Source organism: Pleurodeles waltl, chromosome 5, assembly GCF_031143425.1.
Source record: "Pleurodeles waltl isolate 20211129_DDA chromosome 5, aPleWal1.hap1.20221129, whole genome shotgun sequence".
Taxonomy (NCBI): Eukaryota; Metazoa; Chordata; class Amphibia; order Caudata; family Salamandridae; genus Pleurodeles; species Pleurodeles waltl.
The window spans coordinates 7,681,891-7,694,953 of NC_090444.1; positions in this window are offsets into that span (position 1 = coordinate 7,681,891).

Here is a 13,063-nt window from a genome sequence, read left to right on the forward strand (position 1 = left end):
CAATGGTGGCAGCAACATAAATAGGGTCAGAGATTCTCCTGACATGTTGATAATCCCTAAAGGGATTGTAACAAAATATGAAGATGGTGATGACATCACCAAATGGTTCACAGCTTTTGAGAGGGCTTGTGCAACCAGAAAAGTAAACAAATCTCACTGGGGTGCTCTCCTTTGGGAAATGTTCACTGGAAAGTGTAGGGATAGACTCCTCACACTCTCTGGAAAAGATGCGGAATCCTATGACCTCATGAAGGCTACCCTAATTGAGGGCTTTGGATTCTCCACTGAGGAGTACAGGATTAGGTTCAGGGGGGGCTCAAAAATCCTCAAGCCAGACCTGGGTTGATTTTGTAGACTACTCAGTGAAAACACTGGATGGTTGGGTAACAGGAAATGAAGTGCATGACTATGTTGGGCTTTATAATTTGTTTATGAAAGAATACATTTTAAGTAACTGCTTCAATGAAAAGTTGCATCAGTATCTGGTAGGCCAATGTGTCCAATTGGTCCTCAAGAATGCAGACCACTGGGTCAAGACTAGGGTAACCAAAACTTCTACTGGGGGTGACCAAAAGAAAGGGGTTACAAAGCCTCCCAGGAGAAAGTGGGTGGCACTAGAAATAAAGAAAAAGAGTACTCTGTAGGCCCCCAAAAACCAGAGAAGGTGGGTAGGCCCCAAGACACAACCCAAAACAAAGGTGGGTACCAGGGTAAGAACTGGGATGCCACTAAGGCATGGTGCCAAAACTGTAGACAGACAGGGCACCATACCAAGGACACTTCTTGTCCCAAAAACAAACCCCCTAGCGAAATCCCAGGGGTGACCAGTGTAGCCATTGGAGATGACTCCTCAGATGAGGAGGTCTTCATAGCCTTCAGCTGGAAAAAGGGCCCAACAGGTGAGTTGGAGATTCCAGAGGGAAGTAGACACTTCCACCACCTACTGGTGAATGGAATCCCAGCCACTGCCCTGAGAGACACTTGTGCCAGTCCCACTATTGTGCATGACAGGCTGGTGTTCTCAAACCAGTACATCCCAGGTGAGACTGCCAGAGTAAGAGTTAGCCCAGACAGGATCACTGATAGGCCTGTGGCTTTTGTGCCCATAGAAGTGGGTGGGACTTTTAGCTGGAGAAGGGTGGTAGTCAGTACAGACCTCCCCCTTGATTGTCTCCTTGGAAATGACTACCCAGAGGTTAGTCAGAGCCCAAGAGAGGAACTGGTCCAGTGCCAGTCCTCTCACAGGGATTCTGGAGGTGCTACGCCTGCAGTAACTGCAGGTAGGCCCCAAAAGAAAAAGAAAGGAAAACAGAGTAGGAAAGGTGGACAAACTTTAGCCAAGGTTCCAGCAAGCCAAGGAGATTCTGCTCCAGTAGGGGAGAACTCCAAAAATGGCACTGGTAAAGTCCAACCTGACCCACAAGAAGTCCTGGCTAATCAGGCAACTGTTAAACCTGAGTGGGTGGCTCCTCAGTTAACAGAAGAAAGAGTGGAAGAAGGGTGTTTACTACAAGATGTAGTAACCCCCCACTCTTACACAGCAGACAGGCACCCTGAACCCAAAGAAGCCTGTAACTTAGCTCCTTCCCTTGCAGGTGAAGAGCTAAAGGTGTGGTTCTGGGCACTGACAGCTTCCAGTGGCGTCTGCTGGGTGTTAGCCTTTATGGCTGCACTATCCTTGGCATGGTGGTCTGACCCCATGCCAAATAGCAAGTTAGGCCCCCTGACCCTGTTGGTCATGGTGGGGTTACTCCAGCTCTGGGTAACCTCTTTGGGTAAGCTAGGGGTGACCCTGGCTAAAATGAGATTAGCAGAGGTGGATACCTCTAACCCCTAAATAGAGAGAATGGGTGAAGACAGTAAAAGCACAGACAAGAGGCAATTCATACTAGGTCCTATCACTGTGGAAGTGGGTCAGTTCCCCAGAGGGAATGACCTGAACAGGAGGATGAAAGGCAGAGTAGGCCCTGCAACAAACCAGCCTATTTCCTCTACTCTTCCTCGCCTGACAGACTAGGAAAACTCTCCCAGCTTTGGCTGAGTCTCCTGGCCTGTGGGCTGGGGGGGGGCTTGTGTAAGGAAATGGCTCCTTGTTGCAGTTACCCCCCACTTTTTGCGTGATACTGATGCTGACTTGACTGAGAAGTGTGCTGGGACCCTGCTAACCAGGCCCCAGTACCAGTGTTCTTTCACCTAAAATGTACCATTGTTTCCACAATTGACACACCCCTGGCACACAAAGTCCCTTGTAAAAGGTACCAGTGGTACCAAGGGCCCTGTGACCAGGGAAGGTCCCTAAGGGCTGCAGCATATGTTGTGCCACCCTAAGGGACCCCTCACCTAACACATGCACACTGCCGTTGCAGATTGTGTGTGTTGGTGGGGAGATAAAGGCAAAGTCGACATGGCATCCCCCTCAGGATGCCATGCACACAAAATACTACCTGTGGCATAGGTAAGTCACCCCTCTAGCAGGCCTTACAGCCCTAAGGCAGGGTGCACTATACCACAGGTGAGGGCATAGCTGCATGAGCAATATGCCCCTACAGTGTCTAAGTCTATTCTTAGACACTGTAAGTACAGTGTGGCCATATTAAGTATATGGTCTGGGAGTTTGTCAAAAACGAATTCCACAGCTCCATAATGGCTACACTGAATACTGGGAAGTTTGGTATGAAACTTCTCAGAATAATAAACCTACACTGATGCCAGTGTTGGATTTATTAAAAAATGCACACAGAGGGCATCTTAGAGATGCCCCCTGTATTTTACCCAATTGTTCAGTGCAGGACTGACTGGTCTGTGCAAGCCTGTTGCTGAGAGACGAGTTTCTGACCCCATGTGGTGAGGGCCTTTGTGCTCTCTGAGGACAGAAACAAAAGCCTGCTCTGGGTGGAGGTGCTTCACACCTCCCCCCTGCAGGAACTGTAACACCTAGCAGTGAGCTTCAAAGGCTCAGGCTTCGTGTTACAATGCCCCAGGGCACTCGAGCTATTGGAGATGCCTGCCCCCTAGACACAGCCCCCACTTTTGGCAGCAAGTCCAGGGGAGATAATGAGAAAAACAAGGAGGAGTCACCCACCATTCAGGACAGCCCCTAAGGTGCCCTGAGCTGAGGTGACTCCTGCCTTTAGAAATCCTCCATCTTGGTTTTGGAGGATTCCCCCAATAGGAATAGGGATGTGCCCCCCTCCCCTCAGAGAGGAGGCACAAAGAGGGTGTAGCCACCCTCAAGGACAGTAGCCATTGGCTACTGCCCTCCCAGACCTAAACACACCTGTAAATTCAGTATTTAGGGGCTCCCCAGAACCTAAAAAACTAGATTCCTGCAACCTGAAGACGAAGAAGGACTGCTGACCTGAAAGCCCTGCAGAGAAGACGGAGACACCAACTGCTTTGGCCCCAGCCCTACCGGCCTGTCTCCCCACTTCAAGAAAAACTGCAACAGCGACGCGTTCCACAGGGTCCAGCGACCTCTGAAGCCTCAGTGGACTACCCTGCATCTAAAAGGACCAAGAACTCCCGAGGACAGCGGCTCTGCTCCAAAGAAGAAACAACTTTGCAACAAAGAAACAAACTTTAAAGGACTGCACGTTTCCTGCCGGAAGCGTGAGACTTTCCACTCTGCACCCGGCTCGACCTGCGGAGAAACAACACTACAGGGAGGACTCCCCGGCGACTGCGACCCTGTGAGTAGCCAGAGTTGACCCCCCTGAACCCCCCCAGCGATGCCTGCAGAGGGAATCCAGAGGCTCCCCCTGACTGCGACTGCCTGCTTCTAAGAACCCGACGCCTAGTAAAGACACTGCACCCGCAGCCCCCAGGACCTGAAAGATCCGACCTCCAGTGCAGAAGCGACCCCCAGGTGGCTCCCTCCCTTGCCCAGGTGGTGACTACCCCGAAGAGCCCACCCCTTGCCTACCTGCTGCGCTGAAGAAACCCCTGGGTCTCCCATTGAACTCCATTGCAAACCTGACGCCTGTTTGCACTCTGCACCCGGCCGCCCCCGTGCTGCTGAGGGTGTACTTTTTGTGCTGACTTGTGTCCCTCCCGGTGCCCTACAAAACCCCCCTGGTCTGCCGTCCGAAGTCGTGGGTACTTACCTGCTGGTAGACTGGAACCGGGGCACCCCCTTCTCTATTGAAGCCTATGCGTTTGGGGCACCACTTTGAACTCTGCACCTGACCGGTCCTGAGCTGCTGGTGTGGTAACTTTGGGGTTGCTCTGAACCCCCAACGGTGGGCTACCTTGGACCCAACTTTGAACCCTGTAGGTGGTTTACTTACCTGCAAAACTAACAAATACTTACCTCCCCCAGGAACTGTTGAAATTTGCACTGTCTCGTTTTAAAATAGCTTATTGCCATTTTTGCCATAACTGTACATGCTATTTTGCTGATTCAAAGTTCTTAGGATACCTAAGTGAAGTACCTTTCATTTGAAGTATTGATTGTAAATCTTGAACCAGTGGTTCTTAAAATAAACTAAGAAAACATATTTTTCTATGCAAAAACCTATTGGCCTGGAATTGTCTTTGAGTGTGTGTTCCTCATTTATTGCCTGTGTGTATGTACAACAAATGCTTAACACTACCCTCTGATAAGCCTACTGCTCGACCACACTACCACAAAATAGAGCATTAGATTATCTCTTTTTGCCACTATCTTACCTCTAAGGGGAACCCTTGGACTCTGTGCATGCTATTTCTTACTTTGAAATAGTACATACAGAGACAACTTCCTACACCTTTCATTTGTTTTAGCTAAACTAGAGGTTTGTGGTCTGTCTGAACAATAAAGTGAGTGCCAAACAGGTATGGCCTCAACTTTTGCAGTGCCCAGACCATAACAAAGGCCTCCCTCTCTATGGCAGACCAAAGCTTTTCTCTAGGGGTCAACCTTCTGCTGATAAATGCAACTGGTTGATCCTGGCCCTCAGAATTCAGTTGTGATAAGACTGCCCCTACCCCTAATTCAGATGCATCAGTTTGAACAATTAATTTCTTGGAGTAACATGGGCTTTTTAGGACTGGTGCAGAGCATATGGCCTGTTTGAGCTCCTCAAAAGCTTTCTGACAGCTAGCTGTCCATAAAACCTTCTTAGGCATTTTCTTACTTGTGAGATCATTAAGAGGGGCTGCTATGGAGCCATAATTTTTAATGAATCTCCTGTAATACCCTGTGAGGTCTAAAAAGGCTCTCACCTGGGTCTGAGTTGTAGGGGGAACCCAATCCATGATTGTCTGGATTTTCCCCTGTAGTGGTGCAATCTGTTCTCCACCTACCAGGTGGCCCAGATAAACCACCTTTCCCTGCCCTATCTGGCACTTTGAGGCCTTGATAGTGAGGCCTGCCTTTTGCAGGGCCTCCAAAACTTTCCAAAGGTGGACCAGGTGCCTGTCCCAGGTTGAGCTAAAGACAGCAATATCATCAAGATATGCTGCACTGAAAGCCTCCAACCCTTGCAGGACTGTGTTCACCAACCTCTGAAAAGTGGCAGGTGCATTTTTCAAACCAAAGGGTATCACTGTAAATTGGTAGTGCCGTCCTATAGTTGAAAATGCAGTCTTTGGTTTAGCATCTTCTGCCAATCTGATCTGCCAATACCCTGCAGTCAGATCAAAAGTGCTAAGACACTTGGCAGATGCCAGTGTATCAATGAGCTCATCTGCCCTGGGTATAGGGTGAGCATCAGTTTTGTTACCTGATTGAGACCTCTGTAGTCTACACGAAACCTCATCTCCCTCTTTCCATCTTTGGTGTGAGGCTTTGGTACAAGCACCACTGGGCTAGCCCATGGGCTTTCAGAAGGTTCAATCACTCCCAGATCCAACATTTTCTGCACCTCTTGTTTAATGCAGTCTCTGACATGGTCAGGCTGCCTATAAATCTTACTTTTGAGAGACAGGCTGTCTCCAGTATCAATTGTGTGTTCACACCAGGATGTTGTACTTGGCACAATTGAAAAGAGATCCGAAAATTGTCCTAGGAGATTGATGCAGTTGTATTTCTGTTCTGCAGTCAGACAATCTGCTAAAACTACTCCCTCCAACAAGGCATCTGCTTCAGTGGTGGAAAAGAGATCAGGGAGAGGGTCACTCTCTTCTTCCTGTCCCTCATCTGTTGCCATGAGCAGGGTGAGATCAGCCCTGTCATAGTAGGGTTTCAAGCGGTTGACATGAATCACCCTAAGGGGACTCCTGGCAGTGCAAAGGTCTACCAGATAGGTAACCTCATTTTCTTCTCAACAATTAGATGGGGTCCACTCCATTTGTCTTGGAGTGCTCTTGGGGCCACAGGCTCCAATACCCACACCTTCTGTCCTGGTTGGTACTGGATCAGGCCAGCCTTCTGGTCATGGCATTGCTTTTGCAGCTCCTGGCTGGCCTGAAGGTTTGTACTGGCCTTTTTCATGTACTCAGCCATTCTGGATCGTAGGCCAAGTACATAATCCACTATGTCCTGTTTAGGAGCTTTTAAAGGTTGTTCCCAACCCTCCTTCACAAGAGTGAGTGGACCTCTTACAGGGTGTCCAAAGAGGAGTTCAAAGGGGCTGAAGCCCACTCTTTTCTGTAAGCAAAAAGGAGGCAAGGTAACAGGACATCCCATCTCCTCCTGAGTTTTTCAGGGAGTCCCATTAACATACCTTTGAGAGTTTTATTAAACCTCTCTACCAGTCCATTAGTCTGTGGATGGTAAGGAGTGGTCAACTTGAAGGTAACACCACACTCCTTCCACATTGCTTTCAAGTATGCAGACATGAAGTTGCTACCCCTGTCTGATTCTATCTCTTTAGGATAACCCACCCTGGAAAAGATTCCCAGGAGGGCCTTTGCCACTGCAGGAGCTGTAGTGGTCGTTAGAGGAATAGCTTCAGGATATCTTGTGGCATGCTCCACAACCACCAAGATAAACCTATTGCCTGAAGCAGTAGGAGGGTCAAGGGGGCCAACTATGTCAACCCCTACCCTTTCAAAGGGCACTCCAACCACTGAAAGTGGGATTAAAGGGGCCTTTGGAGTGCCACCAGTCTTGCCACTGGCTTGGCAGGTCACACAAGACTTGCAAAATCTTTGGTATCCTCTGACATCCTAGGCCAGTGAAACAAGGGGACAAGTCTTTCCCAAGTTTTTATCCGTCCCAAATGCCCAGCCAAAGGAATGTCATGTGCAAGAGTGAGAAGAAACTCTCTGTACTGCTGGGGAATGACCAATCTCCTGGCTACTCCAGGTTTTGGGTCCCTTGCCTCTGTGTGCAAGAGGTTGTCTTCCCAGTATACTCTATGACCGTCACTGACATCCCCATTTTGCTGTTTGGAAGCTTGCTGTCTGAGACCCTCTAATGTGGGACAGGTTTGCTGTGCCACACTCAGCTCTTCCCTGGCAGGCCCCCCTCCACCCAAACACTGAGCAGTGTCTGCTGCCAGCTCATCTAGTGAAGGTTATGCACAGGGAGGAAATTCCTCTTCCTCAGAAGGGGAATCATCTGTAGAGGGAGGGATAGTGGGTAGGGATTTACCCTTGCTACCTCTAGCTTTAGGGAGCACTTGGTCCATTGTTCCAGGATCCAAGTTACCCTGTCCTTTTTGCTTTTTGGCCTGAGCCCTGGTTAAAGAAAAGATATGCCCAGGAATGCCCAGCATTGCTACATGAGCCTCAAACTCCACTTCTGCCCAAGCTGATGTCTCTAAATCATTCCCTAGTAGACAGTCTACAGGTAAATCTGAGGCAACCACAACTTTCTTTGGGCCAGTAACCCCCCCAGTTGAGATTCACAACAGCCATGGGGTGGCTAAGAGTGTTGTTATGAGCGTCTGTCACTTGGTACTGCTGACCAAGTAGGTGTTGTTCAGGGTGGACCAGTTTTTCTATCACCATAGTTACACTGTCTCCTGTGTCCCTGTAGGCCTGAACCTCAACACCATTTATTAGGGGAAATTGCTTGTACTTATCCATATTAAGGGGACAAGCAACCAAGGTGGCCAAATCAATGGCACCTTCAGAGACTAAAACAGCCTCTGTGGTCTCCCTAACAAGACCAACCCCAACTACATTGCCAATAGTGAGCCCAGCTACACCCTTGGATTGGCTATGAGTAGGCTTCCCACCACCACTGCTATTACTAGGGACACTAGAATTTGCAGCAGGGGTTGTGGTGGTGGGAGGTTTGGTGTTTTTCTTTGGACAACTGGAATCAGTTGCCCAATGGCCTTTGACTTTACACAAATAACACCAAGGGTTTTTAGGTTGAATATTGGAAGAGGATTTGGACCCACCACCCCCAGAGGATTTTTGTGGGCCTGATGAAGACTCAGTATGTTTACTTTTGTCCCCATCTTTGTCAGGAGACTTACCATCCTTCTTCTTGCCATCCTTGTCACCCCTGTATGAACCTTTCTGTTCAAACTTGTTCTGACCCACTTGTCTGCCTTCTTTCCCAATTCTTGAGGAGAGGTCAGATCCGAGTCCACTAGGTATTGGTGCAACAAGTCACACACACAGTTGTTCAGAATATGCTCTGGCAGAATAAGATTATGCAGGCTTTCATAGTCAGATACCTTACTGCCATGTAACCACCCTTCCGAGGCCTTCACTGAACAGTCCACAAAATCTGTCCAGTCTTGAAAGGACTCTTTTCTGGTGTCTCTGAACTTAATCCTGTATTGTTCAGTGGTTAAGCCAAATCCATCCAAGAGTGCATCCTTCAATACTGTGTAGTTGTTAGCTTCACTTTCTCTAACAGTAAATTGCCTATCCCTGCCCTTTCCAGTGAAAGATAGCCACCAAATAGCAGCCCACTGTCTTTGAGGGACCAACTGTACCATACAGGCCCTCTCAAGTGCAGCAAACCACTTGTTGATGTCATCCCCCTCCTTGTAAGGGGGGGACTATCTTGTGCAGATTCCTGGAATCATGCTCTCTAACAGGATTACTATCAGGAATACTGCTGCTGCCACCATGGGGTCCTAACCCCAACCTCTGTCTTTCCTTCTCAATGTCTAGGGATTCCCTATCTAAGGCCAGCTGTTGCTGTTTAAGCTTCAGTCTGGTCTCTTCAATCCTCAACTTTTTGAGTTCCCTTTCTAACAAGTTATCCTCAGGGTGGGTGGGTTGGGAATGCGTTGACACAGATGACAAATTCGAAACTTCAGAGGGGGGCCTGTCCCTAACTGTTTGGACCCTGGTAACCTGGCCTCTAGGAATAAAGGATACCCTACTGTGATGGGAACCCCTTTCACTACCAGCATTACTGGGTGTCCTGCTATGGGGCAGACCCTTGTCAGAACCCTCCCCAGCTTCCTCAGGGGGTTCCTCTGAATCAGACTGGGAAGCTTCTACTAACCTCTCATTGGATGGGCCAGACTGGTTCTGGTCATCCACCATAAGCATGTTAAACAGAAACTCTTTTGTAGGGTTCTTTCCTATAACTAAACCTCTATCTAAGCAGAGACTCCTTAAGCTCTTGTAGTTCAAAATGTCATAAGTAGCATTGACAGTTTTGAGAGTGGAATCTACCACAGACATGATAGTAAAAGGTTTAGAGATAGGGAGAAGAAAGAAAAAGTTTTAGATCTTTTGAAAGCACAGGGAAAAAACTTTTTCTAACTTTTAGAAAACTTTTAGAAGTTTTAAGAAACTTTTCAGAACTTTGTAAAAAGGTTTAGGATAGAAAAGCAAACGTTTTGGGTTATGTGTACATACACTGAACTGTTTGGTATATGATTCTCTTATGAAAAGTACAAAATGACAAAGTGGTAAAGCAGTTGCAAGTACTTATCCCACTGCTGCACCACCAATGTAGGAGGCTGGCCTGGCTTTTAGTGGGTACCAAAGGTCCTTACACCTTGTGCCAGGTCCAGTTATCCCTTATTAGTAGAATAGAGGTGTTTCTAGCAGCTTAGGCTGATAGAAGGTAGCTATGGCAAAGCAGCTTAGGCTGAACTAGGAGACATACAAAGCCACTCATATCATATGCACAATATCATAAGAAAACACAATACACAGAGTTACTAAAAATAAAGGTACTTTATTTTTATGACAATATGCCACAAGTATCTCAGTGAGTACCCTCAGTAAGAAGGTAAGTAATATATACAAGTTATATGTACACAAACCACAAATAGGTAAGTAAGAGCTAGAAAAGTAATGCAAACAGTATAGAATTACAATAGGTGGCAATAGGTAAGCATAGGTATAGGGGCAACACAAACCATATACTCCAAAAGTGGAATGCGAATTACGAATGACCCCAAACCTATGGGATCTTGTAGAGGGTCGCTGGGACTGTAAGACAACAGTCAGGGTGTCCAAGATACCCCACCCCAAGACCCTGAAAAGTAGGAGTAAAGTACACCTACTACCCCAAGAGAGCACAATAGTCATGGTAGGGGGATTCTGCAAGAACAACAAACACCAGCAGTGCACTGACAACGGATTTCCAGACCTGAGGACCTGCAAGGCAAGGGGACCAAGACCAATAGTCGCGACAGTGTCCAGGGGGGGCAGGAGCCCAGGAAACCCCAGATGAAGGTGCAAGGAAGCTGCCTCCGGATGGAAGAAGCTTGGATTTCTGCAAGAAAGAAGAGGACTAGGAACTTCTCCTTTGGAGGAAAGATGTCCCACATCGCGATGAAACTTGCAGATGTGTTCCCACGCAGAAATACCGCAAACAAGCCTTGCTAGCTGCAAGGGTCACAGTAGAGGTTTCTGGGTGCTGCTGAGGACCAGGAAGGACCAGGATGTCGCCTTTTGGAGGAGGAGACAAAGGGGGCGCTCAGCAACTCAGAGAGCCCTCACAGAAGCAGGCAGCACCCGCAGAAGTACCCCAACAGGCACTTAGAAGATTAGTGAACCGGAGTCCATGCAAAGTTACAATAGAGAGTCCCACGACGTCGGAGGCCAACTCGGAGGATTGTGCACTGCAGGACGGAGTGCTGGGGACCCAGGCTAGGCTGTGCATGAAGGAAATCCTGGAAGAGTGCACAGGAGCCGGAGCAGCTGTAAATCACGCAGTATCCAGCTTTGCAGTCTAGCGTTAGGAGGCAAGGCCTTACCTCCACCAAACTTGGACTAAAGAGTCACTGGACTATGGGAGTCCCTTGGACAGCGTTGCTGTGTTCCAGGGACCATGCTCGTCAGGATGAGGGGGGACCCAGAGGACCAGTGATGCAGTCTTTTGGTGCCTGCGTTAGCAGGGGGAAGATTCCGTTGACCCCCGGGAGATTTCTTCGGAGCTTCTGGTGCAGGATGAAGGCAGGCTACCCCCAGAGCATGCACCACCTGGAAACAGTCGGAAAGCCGGCAGGATTAGGCACTGCAATGTTTCTGGTAGTCGTCTTGCTACTTTGTTGCAGTTTTGCAGGCGTCCTGGAACACTCAGCGGTCGGTCCTTGGTAGAAGACGAAGAGGGAGATGCAGAGGAACTCTGGTGAGCTCTTACATTCGTTATCTGAAGAATTCCCCAAAGCAGAGACCCTAAATAGCCAGAAAAGGAGGTTTGGCTACCAAGGTAGGAGGATTGACTACCAAGAGAGGTAAGAGCCTATCAGGAGGAGCCTCTGACGTCACCTGCTGTCACTGGCCACTCCGAGCAGTCCAGTGTGCCCCCAACACCTCTGTTTCCAAGATGCCAGAGGTCTGGGACACACTGGAGGAGCTCTGGGCACCTCCCCTGGGAGGTACTGGTCAGGGAAGTGGTCACTCCCCTTTCCTTTGTCCAGTTTCGTGCCAGAGCAGGGCTGGGGGATCCCTTAAACCGGTGTAGACTGGCTTATGCAGAGATGGGCACCATTTGTGCCCATCAAAGCATTTCCAGAGGCTGGGGGAGGCTACTCCTCCCCAGCCCTTCACACCTATTTCCAAAGGAAGAGGGTGTAACAACCTCTCTCAGAGGAAATCCTTTGTTCTGCCTTCCTGGGCCAGGGCTGCCTGGACCCCAGGAGGGCAGAAACCTGTCTGAGGGGTTGGCAGCTGCAGTGGAGACCCCGGAAAGGCAGTTTGGCAGTACCCGGGTCTGTGCTAGAGACCCGGGGGATCATGGAATTGTCCCCCGAATACCAGAATGGTATTGGGGTGACAATTCCATGAACTTAGACTTGTTACATGGCCATGTTCGGAGTTACCATTGTGACGCTATACATAGGTAGTGACCTATGTATAGTGCACGCGTGTAATGGTGTCCCTGCACTCACAAAGTCCGGGGAATTTGCCCTGAACGATGTGGGGGCACCTTGGCTAGTACCAGGGTGCCCACACACTAAGTAACTTTGCACCCAACCTTCACCAGGTGAAGGTTAGGCATATAGGTGACTTATAAGTTACTTATGTGCAGTGGTAAATGGCTGTGAAATAACGTGGACGTTATTTCACGCAGGCTGCAGTGGCAGGCCTGTGTAAGAATTGTCAGAGCTCCCTATGGGTGGCAAAAGAAATGCTGCAGCCCATAGGGATCTCCTGGAACCCCAATACCCTGGGTACCTCAGTACCATATACAAGGGAATTATATGGGTGTACCAGTATGCCAATGTGAATTGGTAAATTTGGTCACTAGCCTGTAGTGACAAATTTGGAAAGCAGAGAGAGCATGAACACTGAGGTTCTGGTTAGCAGAGCCTCAGTGATACAGTTAGGCACCACACAGGGAACACATACAGGGCACATACTATGAGCACTGGGGCCCTGCCTGGCAGGGTCCCAGTGACACAAGGACTAAAACAACATACATACAGTGAAATATGGGGGTAACATGCCAGTCAAGATGGTACTTTCCTACAACTCTCTATTCTATATTTATCTACACAGGCAGAGGGAGGAAAAGCCAAACCTTTTTCCAAACCCTGTCTTTCCACTTCACTCAATTCCTTTTTGGACAGGTTAATAACGGGTGCTCTCTTGCTTATGACTCCCATTCTTTCTGGCTCCTTTTCTGAAATTAAAACCCCCTTGTCCTCTTCCCCTGCCTTGATGCTTCTGACTGTATCTTTTCTATATAAATACGGGAGAAAGATGGCGGCACCATACCTAAATGAATAGATCCAAAAATGCCATCCCACAGGTAAGGACGAAC